Source organism: Polyergus mexicanus, unplaced genomic scaffold (genome assembly GCF_030449975.1).
Source record: "Polyergus mexicanus isolate NDT 795.1 unplaced genomic scaffold, iyPolMexi1.0 SCAF_28, whole genome shotgun sequence".
Lineage (NCBI taxonomy): Eukaryota > Metazoa > Arthropoda > Insecta > Hymenoptera > Formicidae > Polyergus > Polyergus mexicanus.
Genome location: NW_027223348.1, coordinates 347,778 through 370,501, shown reverse-complemented (window position 1 = coordinate 370,501; position 22,724 = coordinate 347,778). Strand labels below are relative to the sequence as shown.

At 46.5% G+C, this 22,724-nt stretch overlaps 1 pseudogene; it reads left to right on the top strand.

Annotated features, from left to right (window-relative positions):
- The first annotated feature begins 167 nt into the window (after window positions 1-167).
- LOC138943613 (uncharacterized) lies at window positions 168-11,286 on the top strand (annotated as a pseudogene).
- Window positions 11,287-22,724: the final 11,438 nt, after the last annotated feature.

Here is a 22,724-nt window from a genome sequence, read left to right as displayed (position 1 = left end):
CGGCCGCGTTAATTATCTGTTCGATTCGTTCCATATCGAACAGTTCACGACCGATTTTAATTCTCGTCACTTCACATTCCGTCGTTTCGCGCTTCGTTATCTCGCGAGCGAAAATACTTTAACGCTTCTCGAAACGATCTCGCGTTTTATAAAGATCGACGCGCGGGATGTTGCGGTACAATTTATCGATCGCGCCGCATCTTCCTTCCGCGACCGTTTCGTTGCCGGAAAGGAGATATCTCTACTCGCTCATCGAGTGTCCTTTTTAGAGGACAAATGAATAATAAAAATAGAAATAACAAAAAACATCCGTTAGATAATGCGCATTCCGAATACTCTGCGAACAATGAGATCATTATCGCCGGAAAAAAATATCTAGAAGGTATTTAAGAGTATCTCTAATTTATCGTTACCGGAAGGAGATATCTCTAATTTATCATTACCGGAAAGAGATATCTCTAATCGCTCATCGAGTGTCCTTTTTAGAAGACAAACGAATAATAAAAATAACAGAAAACATCCGTTAGATAACGCGCATCGTTGAAAGTACGCCTTCAACGAATTTACAAATACCGTAACCTCGGCGGGTCCTTTCGATCTACACGCGCTCGGCATCGAGTGTCCTACGGATGGACTGCTAAGGCAATTGCGCGATCTACTTAGTCGCGTCTATCGTCTCAGCGACACGATCGAGAAAGAGAGAATCGACGATGAGAACGACTAGAGCGACCCTACCGTTATTTTTTAAAAATAGAATATATAAGAGAAAACGCGCGAAAGGGGAAGAAGCGATCTCTACGCGAGTATATAAAGACCGTCCATCCATTAAGCGCTTCATTATTGACGGAGAACACCAAAGCTAACGCGCGAAAAAGAACAAACGAGAAAAAACGAGCGACAATGTACGCGACAATGGGGGGACAACCGCAGCAGCAACACTCATTCGACGATCGATCGAGACTAACCGAGCGAGACCGCGAAGATAGCGCGGAATACGCTAAAAAAGCTAAAATGGACAATGGGTAAGACTATCGAACATTTATTCGAACTAATAATTCGATAACACCGTTTCTCTCATCGCTCATATCTATTTTTTAGACGAGATCGCGATCGAACGCCAAGACACGACGCGGACGTCTCGATCGCGCGACCGCTCAGAATCTTAGGAAGACGCTATCCATTGACCAAAACCGCATATAAACATCTGGAAATTAGCGTTAACGTCAGCCGACCCTCTTTCGTAGAAATCGTCCTCGGAGATTGTCACGGCAAAGAGATCTCGCTAACGCCGGATACGTGGAAAGAACTGCTCGATCTACGACCCACGCTCCTGTCGCACTTTCGCTCCGACGAGCGCGACGAGGCGCGCCCGACGCCAATACACATCGGACAATTGACGCTACGATTCGGCAAACTCAACAATCTCCGAATACTTCGTCTCGAAACGCCTAAAATTCGCCTAGCCGTATCGAAGAACACCGTCGTAAATATATTAAATCTGGAACTTTGCGTCAACCGCATCGTTGCATCTTTAAGCGGTTTAACCGCGCGCGTGGACAACAAGCTAATTCGTTTCCTTGACATCGCGGCAGGCGCTCGCGATAAGGCGCTTATTCCCGCGATGATACGCGAGAGCGATAACTTCGACCGCAACGATATAATCGATTGCGAACTGCAGGCTCTGCTCTTCGGAGAATCGTGATACGCTCACTCGCGTACTCGTATCATCGTATTATTAATATATTAAAAAATTTGTAAAAAAACAATAAAAACACCTCTCCTCTTTCGCTAGAACGACGATATCTCTTTATTTCACGACCTTTCGAAGATTCGCCATCTCGCTAAAGCGACAAGCGCGCTCGCGCTAACGCGCGCCTCGAGAGGAGGAGAGCGACGAGGGACGCCCCTCCGTCCGCTCGACCGCCCACCGACGATCCCCCGCCCCCTCGATGCCGGGCGCCCGCCGCCCGCTCGCGGATCGCGCGCTAGAAGCGGCGCGCCCCCCTAAAGAATCGCGACGGCGGATCGCGCGCTAGAAGCGCGAGTCGCGTCAAGGTCGCGAATCGGGAGGAACCGCCACCCCCCGAGCGCCATCTCTCGAGCGCTCTCGGCGACTCGTACCCACCGCTTCCCCCCGACCGCGCTTCCCCTCTCACCCTACTTACCCCCCCATGCACCCGCCCAGCCCGCTCTCCATCCCTCGGGCGCCTACAAACTGCTCCGAAACTATCTCTCTCTCTTCCTCCCCAACGATACCCTCTCTCTCACACTCACACAAAACTGAGCCAAAACCGGCCATACTATCCTACTGCTATTACCTTGCATATGCGTTAGATTATTATTTACAAAGCAAGACGCTAAACGTTCGCGGAAAGATTCCATGGAAGTAATTTTGAAGGATGATGAAACTGTATCACTGGCATCAGAAACAGAAGAAAAAACTCCATCATCTTCTATATTAATATCACGCCTGTAATTGCAAGTATCATTTATAATATTTGAAAAAGAGCTACAACATTCAGTAATTGATGGACCAGGAGCATCTTCAATATCACGATTATTATTCGATTCTTTAATGGCAGTTTTGCATTTTAAATGATATTGCAAACGTAAATTTTGTCTAATTTCGTACATGATTCTACTTCGTTGTCTTGTGGATAAACTGTACAAAAATTTTCGCGACATAGTTGATTTTAACTTTGTTGTTTTCATATTTATGTGTTTTCTCGATGATATTACTGCAAGCGACGTAATTTCTCCAGTCTCTGCTCAATATCCTGCAATATCACACTCTTCCTGCAATATCACAATCTTCTCAATATTCTTCGTTCACTATCGTTTACTGCACACCACTAATCACTGCAACGATCGAACTGAGAATGATCTAGGCTCGCGGCCTGTGCACGTGTGCACTATAACTGTAAGATTACGATCAAATCACGAACTCGAGCATCATGGCGCAGCCTATCCGAGAATATCGTTTTGGCGGTATAATATCACATCATTTTTATCTTGGCGGGAACGAAAATGTATGGCGCGATATTATACCACCAAAACGATTCTCGAATAAGGACGCGTTCCACTTAATGACCGCAACGCTCACGGTATCATTTCATCCATGTTGTTCACCGAAAGTTGAATAAAGACAGATGATGCTCGCGAGCGTTGCGGTCGTTGAGTGGAACGCGCCTTAAGCTGCGTTATGTTGCTTGAGTGTTGCTTTGTGGCGCGAATTATGGTACACTTCATATAATTTTTCTCTCTTTTTCATTTTTTTTTTAATGAGCGAATACATTCATCTCATTTCAAGATCCCAGACAGCACACAATATTTATAATATGATAAATATTCATAAATATTTTTTACTATTTATTTTTGCAAATACCATATTATATAAATAATATTTTATACATATTTTGTATATAAACAAAATATAGTATATAAATATTTATCAAAATATTTTATAAATATTTTTGTGATTTTAAATTTAACAAATAAAAATTTATTGTATATAAATATCATAAAAAGTATTATAAAAACATGTAGAAATATTTACAAAATATTATTATATTTATTTTTTAATATATTAATTATTATTTAATTTATTTAATTATTAATTATTATTTTATTTATTTAATTTATTTAATTATTAATTATTATATTATTTAATATATTAATATATTAAATATTTTAATATATTAAGAAAAGAAATAAAAACTTATTCGATATATAATTAAAATATAGACTAAATATTTTATAAATGTTTATGGTAAGTAAAAAATATAATAATATTTTGTAAATATTTCTCAAAATTTTTATACTTTTTATGATATTTATATATGATAAATTTTTATTTGTTAAATTTAAAATCAAAAAAATATTTTGATAAATATTTTAAAATTTTCAAATAATTGTTATAAATTTGGTACATATTTTATAAATATTTTGTGTACTGTTTGGGATAGTAATAAATAAAATATTCAAATAATTATTATAAATATTTTATTGTATGTGTTCGGGAGTCGACCTCGACGAGATCGCCCGAAACTGATAGAGACGCTCAGAGTTGAGCGAGAAGCGGTGTATAACGCGAATCCGTAGATCCGCTGGAGGACAAGGAGAATTCAGAAAAGACTCGAATGCAGATTATTTTGATTTCGTTTTATTTAGAAGAATAGGAGCGAGCGACTGCACGTATTCCGTGGTTCCGACGGACATCGCGAATGTCCTCTGCCTCGCGCTAAATTCCAGCCAGCGTTCGTGGTGTGTAACGTGAATCCGTAGATTCGCTGGAGAATAAGGTGTTGATAGACAAGATTCGAATGCAGTTTATTTTTATTTAGCTTTATTTAGAATAATAGGAGCGAGCAACGGCACGTATTCCGCGATTCCGACGGAAATCTTGATTGTCCTGTTAATTACTGCCCTTTCGCGCGGTTCGGAAATCTTGATGAAGAGCTTCTTGCTAGAAACTCTCGCGATAACGGAAATCTTGACCTCGAACGCTGGATGGAATTTAGCGCGAGGCAGAGGACATTCGCGATGCGGATAACGAGCGTCGACTCTCGGACTCCAAACAATTAACTTTCACAATGTCTTAGCACGAAAAGAGAAAATAATGCAGCGTGAGGTTTTCCCGAATTGACCGCCGTGCGAATATGTGCGCGATCGGACGCGAGACAATTCGGAACGATTCTAAGACGAGTAAGCCACTGTAACTCAGATACGAGCGCGAAGAGAGAAAGCAAGTTGATCGAGCTCGCCGAACGTCGACCGGCTCGAAACGTCATTACAGGCAGACTAAATCGACAGACCGCGGAAACTCGCGCTCTGCCGATGGGAATAACAGGATTTTTTTGACGTCGAACCTTCGAGATCCAGCTGTTTGTCACAGTTTTTCATTTCGAATATCACGCGATCACGCGCTGATCGACTGATCGACAGTGTTTACCCTCGCTCGTGTTTTGATTTCGGCTCTTACCGTTCAGATTTGTCGGTTGAATATACAGTTTAAATTTATCGATTAAATTCAACGACTGAATTTAATGTTTCAATTCTGAACATGCAACAACAAAAAATTAATGCGGAATATTATATGTAATTATTGTGCAGGCAAATTTCGTAAAGGCCTAATGCCTGCATATTGTATTTTGAATAATCTCCTCACAAATGATGTGCCCGAAGTAATATTATCTCTTAACACATTTGAAAAAATTCTTATACAGAAAACTAAAGCATTTCAAACTGTCCTCAAAATGGGAACTGTTATTAATAAAAAGCTACCTCAAAGACAAATGATACAGAAAGTTAAAGGTAGAACATTTCACTTACCACTTCCCTTACAGGAGACATTGAATAAATTATGTTCTACTACTGACCCAATAAACTGTAACGCGGACTCCTCGCTCGACGCTCGGATCGGCTCGTCGGTGTCCGGGTTCGAGAGAAGGAGAGACTCAAACTTACGAGACAGAGTAAAGGTTGAAACGATACTTTATTCAGTGAGAGAAAGATAGATACAGCGTGCAGGGCCGGGCGATGTCGTGCGCGGAGCGGTGTTGCTGGTAGCAGGATGCGGGACGCAAAGCGGAGGCGCAAAGCGATGGTTGCAAAGCGGCGAGAAGCGTAAGACAGGCTCGGCGGGTAATCGTTCCCGGTCTTATTTACAGGCGCTAACGGCGTGATTAAAACTAGAGGACTTATTACAAACAGGCCTTATAACTAACGGACTTAGTACTAGACAGGTCTTATTACTAGGATGCGGTTACAACTAGCGGACTTAGTACTAACAGGCCTTAGGACTAGCAGGTCTATAACTACGAGACTTAGAACTAGCGGACTTATCTCTATCGTGCGACTACTATCTACAACGCGGTTGGTACATGCACTTATACGCTACGATCGGGTTAGGTGGCGAGGTATTGCCGGCAGGCTCGAGTGTCACGTCGAACACTGCCTTGGCAACGGAAGTCGGTTCAACCCGACGGGGCTGAGTACAACCTCGGCCCGTGGTAGGTAGGAGCCGGTGCAACCCGGCGGGGCTGAGTGCAACCTCAGCCCGTGGAGCGGTCGAGACAGGAGTCGGTTCAACCCGACGGGGCCAAGTACAACCTTGGCCCGAGGTATAGAGAGCCGGTTCAACCCGGCGGGGCTGAGTTCAACCTCTGCCTTAAAAGGTGTTAGGTATTGGTTAGATCGGTGTCAGGAGCTGGATGGCAGGACGGGATCTGGTCCTGATTCCTCGGCCGGCCGGGCTTATATACCCGGCCGGGGCCTCCCACTCCCTGTCGGCCCCGGAAGTGGGGTCGATTCCGCGTGGGGACCGTGAGAGAGATAGGGCGAGTCGAGAAGCGAGAGCGCATGCAGAGCGAGAGCGTGTGTATCGGTGAGCGAGAGCGCATGCTGAGAGAGGCGGCGGCGGGACAGGTAGGGCTGGGTGAGTAAGCAAGCCGTGTATAAACATATATATATTTGTTGGATACAACAGGTCAGGCCCGTAGTAACGGTCCTACCGTTACAAAACAATAATCACGAATTATATATTTTAATTAGAGGTATCCCGACAAAATCAAAGATTATTTGGGAAGAGATAGTTGATGTTAAAAAAATATTTGACGGTTTAATGTGGTTAAAACGCAACAATACTTTATTTTCTCACATTATATTGCCAAATAATCACAATGATTTATGTTTACCAAAAATAAAAAATTCAGAATTCCAAATGGAAGAGACAGAAAATAATACAGAAGTAACATTAGATGACGAGCCTGAATTATTAAATAATCCGATAGAAGAGATCGAAAATAATATAGAAGTTACATTAGAGGGTTAACAGAAAGCAATGTTAACTGAAGTTACTGATGAAAATGATGGCTATTACCAACAATATACTATTTATCCCTTATATGAAAAGAAAGCAAATAAAACTGCGTCAACCTTATATCAAATGTTAAAAATTCAGGACTTGCCTTTGGATAATCGTGAGCAATATTTAGATTTAATGTGTTTTCCAGATTTATATCTTTTTGGTATTAATGGACAACATGAGATTAGGCAAGTCAAACTTTTTGATCATGAATTTATTAAATGTCGTTTGACATCTAAACATCCACAGTACAGACTAAATCAACAATATTTATTTTATTTATTGAACGATGCGAATATTCGTCAGTTAAGTCGTGGAATTTATCATAAAATGAACGTAACTAATCCGCGCGTTCGTTACACGGCTACTGAATATTTAGAAGCAAAGTCGAAAGAATTATTGGAATCTAATTTGAGTACAATATATTTGCCACACTTCGAAATACAGAGCAATATTGGCGTAGACCAAGAAGTGATTTAAATTGTATGACACAACATTATGGACCCGCGACATGGTTTTTAACATTAAGTCCGAATGAGTGGTTATGGGAAGATTTAGGTGAATATATTCGTGAGGTAAATGGATGGCATGATACTACCTTATGCGTTAGCGTACTTGTTGCTAAAGATCCTGTATCATCCAGGTTTCTTGATAATAAGTTTCGGGCAATGCTTGATTTCATTAGCTCCAAAGATCATCCAATTGGAGAAGTAACGCACTATTTCTCGTAACGAGAATACCAAGGTAGAGGTATACAACATTTCCATTTATTAATATGGATTAAAAATGCACCGATTGACGGTGAATCTACTATTGAAGAAGTCTCCAAATTTATTTTACAACATATAAGCCGCAAAATGCCGGATCAAAATATTTCGCCATTATTGTACAGGCGTGTTAATACGCATCAACGACATATACATAATGATTATTGTCGTCGTTCTAAAAAAGTAGGGCGTAAGATTATTCGTCGGTGTCGTTTTGGATTTCCTCGTCCCTTTACTGAGACTTTGAATATAAGAGATGTAGCAACTTCGATAGCAGGTAAAAAACAATTGAAACATAAAAGTAGGCTTTATGATCTCGAATAGATAATGAAGTTAATATAAACGATTATAATCCTGTTTTTCTTACTGCATGGGAAGGTAATATGGATATACAATTTATTGGTAAAAAATCATCGCTGCTTACCTGGTACATTACTAAATATATGAATAAAGCGGGAAAAAGTGAGTTGTCTGATACTATCCTTGATAGTAAGAATAATAAAAACAAATCATTAGCGAGTTATCTTTGAAATATTGCTTTGCGATTTACGAATAATAGAGAATGTGGAGCTCTCGAAGCTGCTGATACATTATTAGGTCCTCCTTTGTATGGAACTGATCGAAATACAACTATCAAATGGTTAGATGTTAACCAAATACGATATAGAAAATTAAAAAACCGCAAAGAAATTGAAGCTCTTGATGCTGAATCTACAGATATATTTTATCCATCTTTAATAGATAATCACTATCCACATAGACCAGACGAACTAGAAAATATATCTCTTTATGAATTTGCACAGTGGTACGATATCTCAAAAATCAAACCAAAAAATGAAGATGTTGAATATTATAAAATAAATAATGGTTATTATCTTAAACGGCGACAACGTGGATATCTTATTAATCATTATAGATATAATGTTAATACACAACCGGAAAATTATTTCTTTTCGTTATTGCTTATGTTTCAACCATGGCGAAAATTAGAAGATCTTAGAAATGAATGCGACACTTATGCCGAATCGTTTCACAAAGTAAAATTGCATCTTGTACAAGCATTGCAATATCATGAAAGATTAGAAGAATTGCAAAAAGCATGTAAAACTGCAAAAGAATTAGTTCAGCAATGCTTAGATGATTTACAAAAACAGCAATCTCAGGATGATCCTGAAAATCCGATAGGTGTTCAAAATATAGAGGCTGGTGAAGCGATGCAAGATTTTAAAGATCTTGGTGATAAAGTAATTCGAGAAATCGATGTATCTGAAATGATAACAAAATTAAATACGGATCAAAAACGAGTATTCGACAGAGTTATTAATACTGTAGATTCAGATAAATTATTACGATTATATGTTAGCGGAGAAGGTGGTACTGGAAAAAATTTCTTAATCAAGACTATTAAATGCTGGATAAAACAAAATCTTAAAAAAGATACTGCTGTAGCAGCACCTACTGGTATAGCAGCATTTAATATAGATGGTTTGATAGTTCATAGATTGCTTCAATTACCCGTTGAACATGGTCATACTCCTAAGTATAAACAACTATCTGATCATGTATTGAAAGTTTTACGAGCAGATCTTAAAGATGTTATTCTTTTTGTAATTGATGAAGTGTCAATGATATCTAATTTGACTTTAATGCATATACATCTTCGATTGTCTGAAATATTTGACACTGGTAATTGCGATGATGGTTGGTTTGGTCAAAAGCACATTCTTTTATTCGGAGACTTGCTTCAACTATCTCCTGTACACGAAGATCCTATCTTTGTACATTTATCCGATGAAAAAATTGCTAAACATCTTGGTTCCTTAAGTGCTGTTAATTTATGAACTACATTATTTGACTACGATGAATTGACAATCAATATGTGCCAGCAAGAAGATGACTCTTACCGTAAGTTACTGTCAAGAATTCGTATTGGTTTATTGACAAAATCTGATTGTAAGATTCTCGAAAATAGAAAAATATCTTTCAAAGGAGATTCTTTTGAATCTAGATTAAACGAATTATGTGATTTCATTAACAATCTGTCATCAGATACCGTTTGTTTACTGCCTACTTGTCGTATGTGTGATGTTCTCAATGATGCAATGTTAAGTCGCATTGTTTCTAAAGAAATATTATTGATTGCTGAAGATACGATTGAATGTATTCCATATGTAAAAAAGAAAGTATTAAAAGTATTGTCAAATAATGATGATGATAGTAATTCTAGAACAGCTGGGCTTTCAAAACAAATAACAATTAAAATTGGAGCAAAAGTTATGATACGGCGTAATATTGATGCTAGTTTGGGTCTTGTAAACGGTACAATTGCTACAGTGATTTCAATTATACAAGATATATCTACTGATTACGTCGAAAAGATTAAACTTCTTTTACGTTAGGTGTAGAATATTTAATTGAAAGAGTAAGGGTTAAATTTGAGGTGATTGATAAAGCGTATGTTATCAGAAAACAATTTCCATTATCTCTGAGTTATGGCATCACTATTCATAAACGCCAAGGATTGAGTTTGCAAAGTGCTATTATGGACATTGGTAACTCTGTATTTAATTGTGGTCAAATTTACGTTGCATTGTCGCGAGTAACATCTCTAGAAGGGTTACATTTGATTAATTACGATTCTTCATCGGTAAAAGCTAGCGAAGAAGCTATCATCGAATATAAGCGTCTAAAAGAGATACATAAACCCAAAGCAGAAATGATTACCGTTTCAAAAGAGCGTTATCGCAAAGTAAAAGATGTCCTGTGGGCATTACCAAAAGTAATTACTTCTGTCCAAAAATCACATGAAAAAGTTCCACGAAGTACTGCTTGGGTCATACATGGTTTCCAAAATGCAGACGAGGTTTCATGCTATGCAAATGCGGTATTGCAATGTTTATTACATTTAAATGTCATTAGGCAGCAATTGTTTAATTGCGATATATCAGATGTTTTACGTATATTAATGCATCGGTATGAAAATGGAATGCGTAATTTAAATACATATGTAATACGGCAATGTTTAGGAGAATATTTTTCGAGCACTGCAAAACGAAATGCATCTGATTTTCTTATAGCTCTTTGCAAAAAATATGATTGTATAAGAAGTTTAATAGAATATCAATAACTTCAACTGCGCGATGCAAAACTTGTGGTAATACAAAAACTACTGTTGATAATGATATTATTGTTTCCATTCCTGTTAATAATTTGAATAAGAAAAGTTATACTCGTAATGATTTATTAAATGTTACGTTTTCACATTGGTATCAATCACACAATGAATCATGTAAACAATATACTAGAAATGATATACTATTTAAAAATGAAATAACATTGACAAAAGAGATAGTTGTTATTTATTTAATACTATTTTCATCACAGGATGATAAATTAATGAAAGCAGCACACAAATTTAACTTATGTGCTGTCCCAACAACTAAAGTATGAGTAGCTGGACAATTGTATAAGACGATGAATGCTATACTTCATCATGGTTCATGTATCGATGAAGGTCATTATATAAGTATATGTAGAGAAGGAGTATCTAATATTTGGGTCAAAGCTGATGATGCGCAAGTTAAAAAAAGGCAGTGGCCTAGAAGTGCTAAAGATATATATATAATATTTTTACAAAGAATGGCTAATAAATAATATATATTGGATATTATAAAATAAAGAAGCAGTTATATAAAAAATTCTTTATTAAAAATACATTTTTGTAATATCAAACTTGTGATTAATATTTAATAATTTAATAATTGTATTTCGATCAGTTCCATATAAAAGAATTTCTCGTAATGTATCAGCAATTTTGCGAACAATGCTTCATATTCTGCATTATTCGTGAACTGCGAAAAAATATTTATATAAATCGCAAATAATTTGTTCTTATCTTTAACACTTACTATTAAAAATATAATTATATAACTCACTTTTTCCGCTTTATTTATGTATTTAATGACTAGATAAGCAGCAACGATTATTCATCAATGGATTTAGAATCATAGATTGTATATCTCATTGTATATTAAATAATAAATGTATATTTTTAATGATACATTGATTTATAATTATCCATTATTCTTACAATAAAAGTAGCACAGAAATTTAAAGGATCTGGATATCTATCAGCAAAGAGGACCGTCGTATTTTGATGAAATATGACGGGGGTGGTGGCGGGTTCTTTGCTTATTAATTTAAAGATATTTAACATATATTACACAAAAAGGAATGATATAATTCCTAAAAACTTACCTTTTTAAAAAAAGGTAAAAAAAAGGCGCCAAGTGCATGCGCCATATGAAAAAGTGTTACACAAAAAACTATTTTATTTTTAAATTACTGCAAAAAACTGCTCTATAAAATGCCATTTTAACTCTATACAAAACTCTATACAACAGTGTTATTTTAATTTTGTTACATAGTTCTAATTTCCTTGAAAAATTGATATTAAAAAGTTCTGCAAAGTAATAATAAAATAAATAAAGACGTACTATAAAATTTATTTCTTTTATTATTATTTAAACAGAAACATTTTAACCAAAAAAATTTTGTTCTACAAAATAGTTTAAATTTCCTACAAAAATAATGATATCAAAAAATTGCGCCAAATAAATACAAATTTATGCTATAAAATTTATTTCTTTTATTTTTATTTAAAGAACAATATTTTAACTAAAAAAACTATTATACAAAGTAGTTGTTTTAATTTCCTAGAAAAATAATGATATCAAAAAATGTTACGCCAATTGAATAAAAACTTATGTTATAAAATTTATTTATTTTATTATTTCCAATATTAAGAAAAATTTAATAAATTGCAATATAATTAAAGTCGTAGGGCGCATAGCTAAAATAGTTATTTTATAATTAACTAAGTTGTTGTGCCTCCGGAGAGGCACGGTAGTTGGGATCGTTTGCCGGAAGGAATTTGGGAATTCGGGCTCCGCCTGAGAACTTTATTTAAATAATTCGGACACTTTCCACATTAAATAAATAGATTAATATCAGATTTATTTGTGGTTTGGTTTATTTACAATGTTCCCGCACTTTCGCTCGCGTCGCGTATCACGATAACGGTTATCTTAACGTGCGCGTGTCTAGAATCGAGTTTCGGTCTCGAGACTCGCCTCTCGCTTCTTCGTGTATATTTCTGCCGACTGCGTGGCTATTTAATATTATAATAATTATTGATATTCGTTTTGACACTCGCGGTTGTTAGAGATATTACTCGCGTATAGGAATAAAGATTGCCCGCGTAATATTTATGGTAAAGACTGCCCGCGTAATATTTATGGTAAAGACTGCCCGCGTAATATTTATGGTAAAGACTGCCCGCGTAATATTTATGGTAAAGACTGCCCGCCGTTCGTTAGCGGTGGGCCTTTTTATTAACTCCCCTTGGTTTCCCAGGAGGGGATCGTTTAGCGACAAGACCATGCGTCGTGTCGCTCGATTTTGCGGCAAGATCTGGATGCAAGCTAAGGAGTTCTAAGTAGGACTTCTTTGCTTGCATTTTCGCAATTTCCTTTCTGCTTTTCGGTAGGACTTCTATGTTGCATTTTCGCAACATCCTTATTCCGCGTGCCTTGGTTTCCGCGTTTTCGTAATGGGTGATTGCGCGGTCGCTCGGGCTTCGCGCGTGGCTCGCGTTGTCAGCGCTTCGTTCGGTCAACGTTCGTAACGTGATCTGTATTCGCGTTACACGTTGAGCAATTTCTTATTGTATAAAATAATATCTCTCTAAAATAATATGTATCTAATAATTCGTATATAGCCTTCTCGGGCTATAACATCGTGCACAAAATTGTAATATACATACGTCTAATTCTTTGGGATGTATTTATTATAAAAAATGATATAAGATGATATAAAATGAACAATCACATATGTATACATTGTAATAACCAAATATATTCTGAAAAGTTCAATTAAAAAAAGATAATATTTGTTCAAGATTGAAACGTTTAATTTAATCGATAAATTTAAACAGTAAATTCAACCGACAAATCTGAACGGTAAGAGCCGCAAGCAAAACACGAGCGAGAATAAACATCGTCGCGATCAGCCGATCAGCGCGTGATCGCGTGATCAAAACAAAGAAAAAGTGTGACGAACACCTAGATTCTCGAACATTCGGTGCCGAAAATCTCCTATTATGGAAATCGATCGACCGCGACTCTGTCCCATCGTATTCAGTCTGCCGCTGACAACGATTCGAGCTGGTCGATAGCAATCGATCATAGTTTCTAATATCATCATTTCTCGTATAATATTCTCTCGTGTCGTATTCTTGCTCGTGTCGTGTCGCGCTACTCATTATCAAATCAGCGTTTCATTCAATTTCAAACTGAAGTGTCTCGCTTACGATAGCATCAGATTATCGTAGCAATTAGTTCTTTATGGTTAAATCGTGTAATCGTCTCGTTTGTTAGTGAAGATTGTTAAATTGTAAGTGGGGAGTTCGAGAGCCGCCGACCGTTCACCGCATCGCGTATGTGCTCTGCCTCGCGCTAACAACCATCCGGCGTCCGCGCACAAGATTTCCGGTCTCGCGAGGACTTCTAGCAAGAAGTCCTTCAAGATTTCCGAAACGCGGAGAAGGGCAGGTCATCGAAGGACATTCAGAAGATTTCCGACCTTATTCGCGGGATACGTGTCGAGGCTCGCTCCCGGTCTACGGATTCGCGCTACACATTGCTTCTCGCTCAACTCTGAGCGTATCAAAAAGATTCGGGCGATCTCGTCGAGGTCGACTCCCGAACAATATTAAACAAAAATTAAAATTTAAAAGATTCATACAAAAATTAAAAATTAAATAAAAATTTATACAAAAAATTAAAAATTAAAAGCTTATGCGAAAATTAAAAATTAAAAAAAAAAAAAAATTTCTTACAAATCTTGGCGCTGCTAAGTTTCAAAGTTAATAACTGCAATGTATTTTAAAGTAACAAATAATTAATTTAGGTTAAACATTATTCCCCTCCGATGGTGCACCACCTTGTCGTGGTGGAGGGGCTCCCCTTCCATTCCTGGAAGGGGTCTAAGAGTGCACCAACTCGATCGTCGTATGTTTCTGCATTATTTTTCTTTATTCTTTGAGTGAATGTTTATTGGATCGTATCGGGGTATTGCGGGGGGTTATTGGGGGGTTATTGGGGTTATTTTTTCTGAGGGTTTGTGTGGGTTGAGGGGGGTATGTGGGTGTATGTGGGTATTGGGGATGGGTGGGGAGGGTATTGGGGTTTCGTGGGAAGGGGGGGAGGGGGCGCGTATGGAAAGGGAAGGAGAGATCGAGCGAGGAGGAGAGGTAGGTAACCTCGGTAAAAAATCCCGGGCAGGTCGGGCTCGTCAGGCGTGGTGAAGCCAACCGACCTAGGTGAAGGAAAACACCGAAATTAAACCGCCCTTTTTTGATACTACCATGGAAAGTACAACCAAGGAGCATAATCTTACCGCCGCAGAGGGCCTCGGAACCCACAACGGCCGGCGGGGGGGGGGATACAGTCCCGGTTCCCCCCTCGTCGTCATCCTACGACGGGCCACCGGGGGCGTTGCCGACGAGCGCCCCCGGCGAGCATACTATCGCCGAGGATAGTGAGAGTAGGGTGGCCTCGCGGAGGGAGAGTCGACCGGGCCCGGCTTCATCGAAGTCCGGGGCCCGGGCGCGCTCGCTCTCGGCGAGGGCTCACCCCTATAGCCGAGGTGAGACGGGCAGGGACAGGAGCCTCGCCCGCTCGAAAGAGAGAGCGGAGGACTCTTCGCGGGGGGGCAGCAGCTGCGCCACCCCCGCCCCCTCCTCACGGGCCTCGCTCGCGAGCGAGGACACGGAGGGGTACATGTCCCACGAGGGGGAGGAGGAGGTGAAGGAGGAGGACCTCCCCAAGAAGCGGGGTCGCGGGCGGCCGCCCACAACCGGCAAATTTGTCGGCCTCCGCGAGAAGCGCGAGGCAGAGGCCGCTCGCAAGAAGGAGAGGGAGAGGGAGCAGAGGGCAAAGATGGCCCTATCGGAGGATGCTCCCCTCCCGCCGCCTAGTAGGGAGCTGCGAGCCTACAAGGCGAGGTGCGCGGACGAGGTGGAATTAGCCCCCACCCCGGACATCGCGGCGCGCAGTCTGGAGGGGGCGGCCGCCATCGACCGGATAGCCGCCTGCTCCGGCAACTTGAAGGGCGATCTCCAGCGGAGGCTGAGGGAGACCGCGGCCCTGTTCAGGGTAGCGGCTGGCACCCTGGCGGGGAGGGCCCAACGAGTTGAGGGGGAGGGGGAGCTGGCGGCTCTCCGTAGGGACATTAAGTCCCTCGGAGACCGCAACGCGGACCTCTAAATAGAGGTCCGCGAGCTCCGGGGGGAGTTGGCGGCGGTGCGGGCCGCCAAACCTTCCCTCCAACTGGCTCTCCCCGGCTCGCCCGGGGGGTCCCCCCGCAAAAGGCGGGGGGCGCCCCGGGTGAAGTCGATGGAGAAGCTGGACGCCCCGGTGAGGGACGTCCAGCGGGGCTGAGGGGACAGGTGTCCCCAACGTTGGGGGGGGGGAAGGGACCTACGTCCCCAACGTTCCACGGGGGGGAAAGGGACGTACGTCCCCAACGTTCTTCGGGGGGGGGGGTAAGGGACAGGGGTCCCCAACGTCCCCCCCGAGGAGGGGAACGGGACTGCGGTCCCCAACGTCGGCGGGTGGCCGGGCATCGGCGGTGATGAGGCCCCCCTTGGGGGGTTCCTCTGCACAGCTCCCCGTGAGCTACCCGCCGGGAATAGTCGGCGAGGGTGAGCGGGCCTGGTACGATTGGTACACAGAGCAGATCGCCGCCCTCGTCGACATGCGGGCGGCATTGGGCCGGGGCGGACCCCCTAGGGGGCCCGCTCCGATGGCCGGTCGCCCGCCCGGGAGAGACTTTCCGCCTCAACCCCCTGCCGGCGCCACGGCGCCGGGGCAGGGGAGGAAGAGGAGGAAACGGAAGAAGTCGCGCGGCGCGGCGGGGGGCGGGGGCACGAGGCCCCCGCCGCCCGCGCCTCGCAGCGCACCGGCTACCCCGAGGGGGCGGAGCAGAGCCCCGCCCCCCCTAGCGATCCCAGGCCGGTGGCTAGGGATCGGGGGTTCCCTCCCCTCCCACCGCAGTCCCTCGCCGGGACGAATCCTGGTCGGGGGTTGTGGGGCGGAGGGAGAGGACGGCTCGGGGGAGGGCCGCGCAGGCGGCCCAACCCCCGGCCGGAAGAAGAGCCGCAGGAGCGGCACCGTCCACCCAGCGCGCTGGTGGACGGAAGCGGTCGAAGAGGCGGCAGCGAGGCAATGCCTCGAGGCGCAGGGTGCCCCGATCGGCGGCGGTCACGATAACGTGCGCCGACGGGGCATACCAGGCGACTATGGCCAGGGCCCGGAGGGAGATCGATCTCCCGAAATTGGGAATAGACTCCCTCCGGGTCCGGGAGGCCGCGACCGGGGCCATGATCGTGGAGCTGGCCGGGTCGGGCGAGAAGGAGGGACCAACGGCGTCGCAGAGGGCGGATGCCCTCTACGCCGACCTCCGTCGGGTCTTCGCCGACGACGAGGGGGTTCGTCTCGCCCGCCCGATACGGAAGGCCGAGCTCAGGCTCCGGGGCCTCGACCGGTCCATCGCCGCCGCCGACATTGCGGCGGCCGTGGCCGGAATCGGGGCCTGCGAGGCGGCGGACGTGCGGGTTGGGGACATAAGGTTCCCAGCCCGCGGTCTTGGCACCGTATGGGTGCAGTGCCCAATCAGGGCCGCCAACAAGATAGCGGCGGCCCGGGCCATCCAAATAGGATGGTCCAGGGCACAAGCGGAGCTGCTGGACAAGCGCCCCCTCCAATGCTACAAATGCTTGGAGAGGGGTCACGTCCAGCAGCCCCATTGACCGTAGGGGCTGCTGCTACAGGTGCGGCGAATCCGGGCACCTGGCGCGTGACTGCGCCGGGAAAATCAGGTGCCCGGTTTGCGCGGGCTTGGGGCGCCCGGCCGACCACAGGGTGGGGAGTGCACGATGCACCCCCCCCCCAAGAAGCGGCCGGGCAGGCAGCGGGAGCCCCTCCCGCCGGCGAGCGCCGCGGGGCCGTCTCGGTCGGTCAACTTGACCGAGATCACCGCGGCGCCCGACACCCGCAAGCGTGGGGCGGAAGACGTGGGGACCCCAACAGAGGCCCCCAAGGAGAAGAGGCCCCCTAGGGCCCGGACGACGACAGCCGTCACGCCCCCCGCCTCGATGGCGGAGGTGATGATGGCGGAGCCCAGGGACACATAAATAAATAAATGTCCCTGGGCATCTTACAGGCCAACCTGAACCACGCCCGCCGGGCGCAGGACCTCTTCCTGCACAGCCTGGCGGAGCGGGGGTTCGGGTTTGGGATCGCGGCGGAGCCCTATCAGGTTCCGGAAGCCAATCCATGTTGGATTGGCGACCGGACGGGCTCCGTCGCGATCACTTGGAGGCATGACCCCACCCTCCCGCCTTGCACACCGGTCGAGGCCGGGGCGGGAGTGGTGGTGGTCAGGTGGGGGCCCGTTTCCGTGCTGGGGGTATACATCTCCCCCAACGTGGGCCTCGCCCAATTTGAGGCGTTCCTGGACGGGGTGTCGGCCTGTTTTCGCCGACAGATGCCCCGTCCAACTATCGTGGCCGGGGACTTCAACGCGAAATCGACGCGTTGGGGTTCCCGGTACACGGACGCCAGGGGCGAGGCCCTGCAGGATTGGGCGGCGGCACTCGGCCTGTGTTTACTTAACACGGGGTCGAGGAGCACCCTAGTGCGGTGGCAGGGGGAATCGGTCCCGGATTTGACCTGGGCCACCCCCTCCGCCGCACGTAAGATCGTTAGTTGGCGGGTAGCGGAGTGCGAAACACTCTCGGACCACCTCTACATAGAGGTGGTCCTGCACGCTGCCCGCCACGGGGTGCTCGGCCGCTCCCAAGGCCGGGGAGATGCCCGGCCACGGAGATGGGCCCTCACCAGGCTGAGCCCGGACAGGCTGAAGGCAGCCGTCCTCGCGGCAGACTGGCCGTGTCCCGGGGGGGAAGGGCGGGGGATCACCGAAGAGGTGAACTGGTTCCGGGGCGCGTTGCGCGACGCGTGTGATTTCGCGATGCCCCGGACCAGCCCCCGCCCGCGACGGGCGGCGTATTGGTGGAGCGCGGAGATCGCCGAACTTCGGCGATGCTCCGTCGCGGCCAGACGCCGCTTCACCCGGGCTCGGTGTCGGAATGACGCCGAGAGGACGGCTGAGGCGTATGAGGGGTTCCGTGCCGCAAGGAACGCCCTCAGCGCCGAGATCAGAAGGTCCAAGGCCCGAGCGTGGGACGAACTCCTACGCTCGCTAGACGCAGACCCATGGGGGCGCCCATACAAGCTTGTGATGAACAAGCTGAGATCTTGGGCGCCCCCAGTGACGGAGTCCCTGGAGCCCCAGGTCCTCGAGGATGTCTTGGGGGCCCTCTTTCCAACCGAGGGCCCCCCCTTCGACGCGGGTGGCCGCCAGCAGGAGGCGGCCATCCCGTGGTCGGAGGACCTGGAGGTGACAGAGGACGAAATGGCCGGAGTAATCCGTCGATTGAGGCTCAGGGGCAATATGGCCCCGGGCCCCGACGGGATCCCCGGCCGGGTCTGGGTCCTAGCCTTGGACCACCTGTCCGGGCGCCTGAGGCAGTTGTTCAACAACTGCCTCAGGCTGGGTGTATTCCCCCCAGCGTGGGTGGGGGCCAGGTTGGTCCTCATCCCAAAGGGGAGCAAGCCTAGCGGCGCCCCTTCTGCCTATAGGCCGATATGCCTGCTGGACGAGGCGGGAAAGCTCTTGGAGAGAGTATTGGCGGACCGCCTCGTCCGGCACCTGTCTCGGGAAGGTACGGACCTCCACCAGGACCTGTATGGGTTCCGCGGGGGACGATCGACCGTGGACGCGATCTTGCGTGTGCGGTCCCTCGCGGAATCCATGATGAAGGAGGGCAGGGTGGTGATTGCGGTGTCCTTGGACATCCGCAATGCTTTCAACACCCTGCCCTGGAGTGGGGTAGGGGAGGCCGCTGCCACCTTCGGCCTTCCTCCCTACATGGTGGAGGTCCTGAGGAGTTACTTCCGGGACAGGTGGCTGGAGTACCCGGACAACAGGGTACTCCAGCGCAGAAGGGGCGTGTACTGCGGGGTTCCGCAGGGGTCAGTATTGGGCCCCACTCTGTGGAACCTCGCGTACAACAGAGTGCTGGGCGTTGCTCTCCCCCCCCCCGGCTGCAGGGTCGTCTGCTATGCAGACGACACTCTGCTTTTGGCCGGGGGAAAAAGCTGGGGGGATGCGGTATACACCGCCAACGTAGGGGTAGCGTGCGTTGTCCGCGCCATCCGTGGCATGGGCCTGCAGGTGGCGCCTCACAAGACTGAGGCGCTATTCATGCACGGGGGGAGGCGTAGAACCTCCCCCCCCGAGGCCTATGTCACGGTGGACGGCATCTCCGTCCGGGTGGGAGACCACTTGAAGTACCTTGGTCTCTACCTGGACGCGGTCTGGAGCTTTGGCGAGCACTTTCGGCGCCTGGCCCCCAGGGCGGAGTCGGTGGCACTGAGCCTTAGCCGACTCCTGCCCAACCTCGGGGGCCCGGATGGCCGGGTGCGTCGCCTATATGCGAACACCGTCCGGGCGGTGACCCTGTACGGGTCGCCGGTGTGGGCGGACGCCCTGATGGCCAGCAGGCGCAGCAAGATGCTGCTGCGCCGGATATTTCGGAGGGTGGCCATCAGGGTGGTCCGCGGATATAGGACGGTGTCGCACACGGCGGCCACATTACTGGCGGGGACGCCGCCCGTCGAGCTCTACGCCGAAATGTACGCATTCGTGTACAGGCGTACGCGGGAGCTCGGCGGGCTCGGTGTGGCTCTGACCTCGAAGGTCAAGGCCGCCGTGAGGCTTCAGGTTAGACGACGCGCTCTGGAGAGGTGGGACGAGTACCTCTCCGACCCCCGTGACAACACGGGGAGGCGCGTCGTCGAGGCCATCCGCCCTCATCTGATCAGATGGGTCACGAGGGCGGGTGGCGAGATGTCGTACCGTGCGACACAGATATTTACGGGCCACGGATGCTTCGGCGCGTATCTGTGTCGCATCGGGAAGGAGGACAGCGCGCGCTGCCATCATTGCGGGTGGGACGAGGACACAGCGCAGCACACGCTGGAGGTGTGCCCAGCGTGGGCGGAAGAGCGCCGTGTCCTCGTCGACTTAATTGGGGTTAATGACTTCTCGCTTTCGAGCATCGCGGGTGTTATGCTCGAGAGCGAGGAGTCCTGGGGGGCGGTCTCCTCCTTCTGCGAGGCAGTGATGCTGCAGAAGGAGGAGGCCGAGCGAGAGCGGGAGCGACTCCCCGGCGGACGCCGGGGAGTACGCGACCGAAGAGGGGCGGCCGGGGGATCTGGGGGGGGGGACGCGGGGAGGGCCCACTACGGGCAGGACCCTCGGACCCCCCGCACCCCTTGGTCGGAGGGGCGCGGCACGTCAACGCCGCACCCCACGGACCTCCCGGGGTGGGTCGACGGGGGCCGGGGCCACACTGGCCCCCGGCACCCCCGGAAACCCGCCCCAGAAAGGGGGGGCGCGCGCGGGGGGGGGGGGGCCGGGCCACGATCGGGCCCGGCCTCACCGAAGACCCCCTGCCCCGCGCAGGGCCCCGACGAGACCGGGGGGCGTCCGCTGACTCGCCGCGGACGTCACCCCCGGGGTCGGGCCCGGTGGTCGGAGCCCAGGTGGGGTACCTGGGCCCGGCCACGCCCCCCCCCCCCCGGGACTAAGAACGGGAGGGTGGCGAGAGGGGCGGTGGTCCCCCTCTCGCCTAATTAGAGAAGCCAACGCCCACGTCTTAATGTGGGCACTGGGGGAGGAATAACCACTCCCCCTGGGGGCAAGGCTGGTGGGCGGGGGGCCTCTCTGAAGTAGTGCAGACGCCAGTTTCCAGAGAGGCCCCGAGGCAACGCCCGAGAAGACCACCCGGAGGGGTTTTAGTGGGTATTCCCCGACCGTTTGTTAGGCCGAGGTGAGTCCCACATAACCCCGCCTCGAACCCCATCGAGGCGGGGTATGCGTAAAAGCATTTCCCCTCCGTCACAAAAAAAAATAAAAAAAAAGGTTAAACATTATTACATCAATAACTGCAACGTAAATGTATGGAGTATGTTAATATCATTAGCATATTGTTCAGTTTAGCAGCGCCAAGACATGTAAGAAAATTTTTTTAATTTTTTGATGTATTAATTTTTAATTTTCGCATAAGCTTTTAATTTTTAATTTTTTAAAGGAGTGTTTATATATGTACGGCCCAACTGGCAATTTATTGTTCGATTGTTATCACAACGTTTCGACCATATGGTTTTGGTCCTTATCAAGTGAACTAAAATTACAATATTAAATAATGATAATCACGTTACAAAAATGAAATAAACAAATTTATGTACCTGCATTATAGTTAAAGTTGAAAGAGAAAAAAGTCGCTATGTCATAATGACACACTGTGTCAACCTCTCTGTTTAAGATACCGAGAAAGACTAAACGACCTTTATTAATCTTTCGTATATGTTATTTAAATTCTCTGTATCCTTTTGAGAGTTAACAGTGTTGTCATATTTTTTAATAAAGAACATTTCAGCTATTTCTCTCTTTCTTACATGTTTTTCAGTATGCAAGATATCAGGCGTTAACCGACCGAATCGAAGTCATGATCAAATTCTAATTTGTGTTTACTAATTACAGAAAGATTACTAGCGTGCATTTTTATGTTATTAGAATGTTCCTTGACGCGGGTACCTAAATGTCTTTTCGTTTGACCAATATATGAAGCACTACAGTTCTTGCAATTTATTTTATAAACGACTTCCGTTCTATTACTAATAGGCAGCATATCCTTACCACGTTTAATCAATGAGTTTAATTTTTTAGGTACATTGTAGATAACATTAAAACCCATATCTTTAAAAAACCGACCGATACTGTCACTCAAACCTTCAACAAAATTAAACATCAATTTTAATTTTTTGTATAAATTTTTATTCGACTCCACTATTCCTTCCTTCCGCGACGTTGCGGCAATGATCGTCAGTTGGTGATAAGAA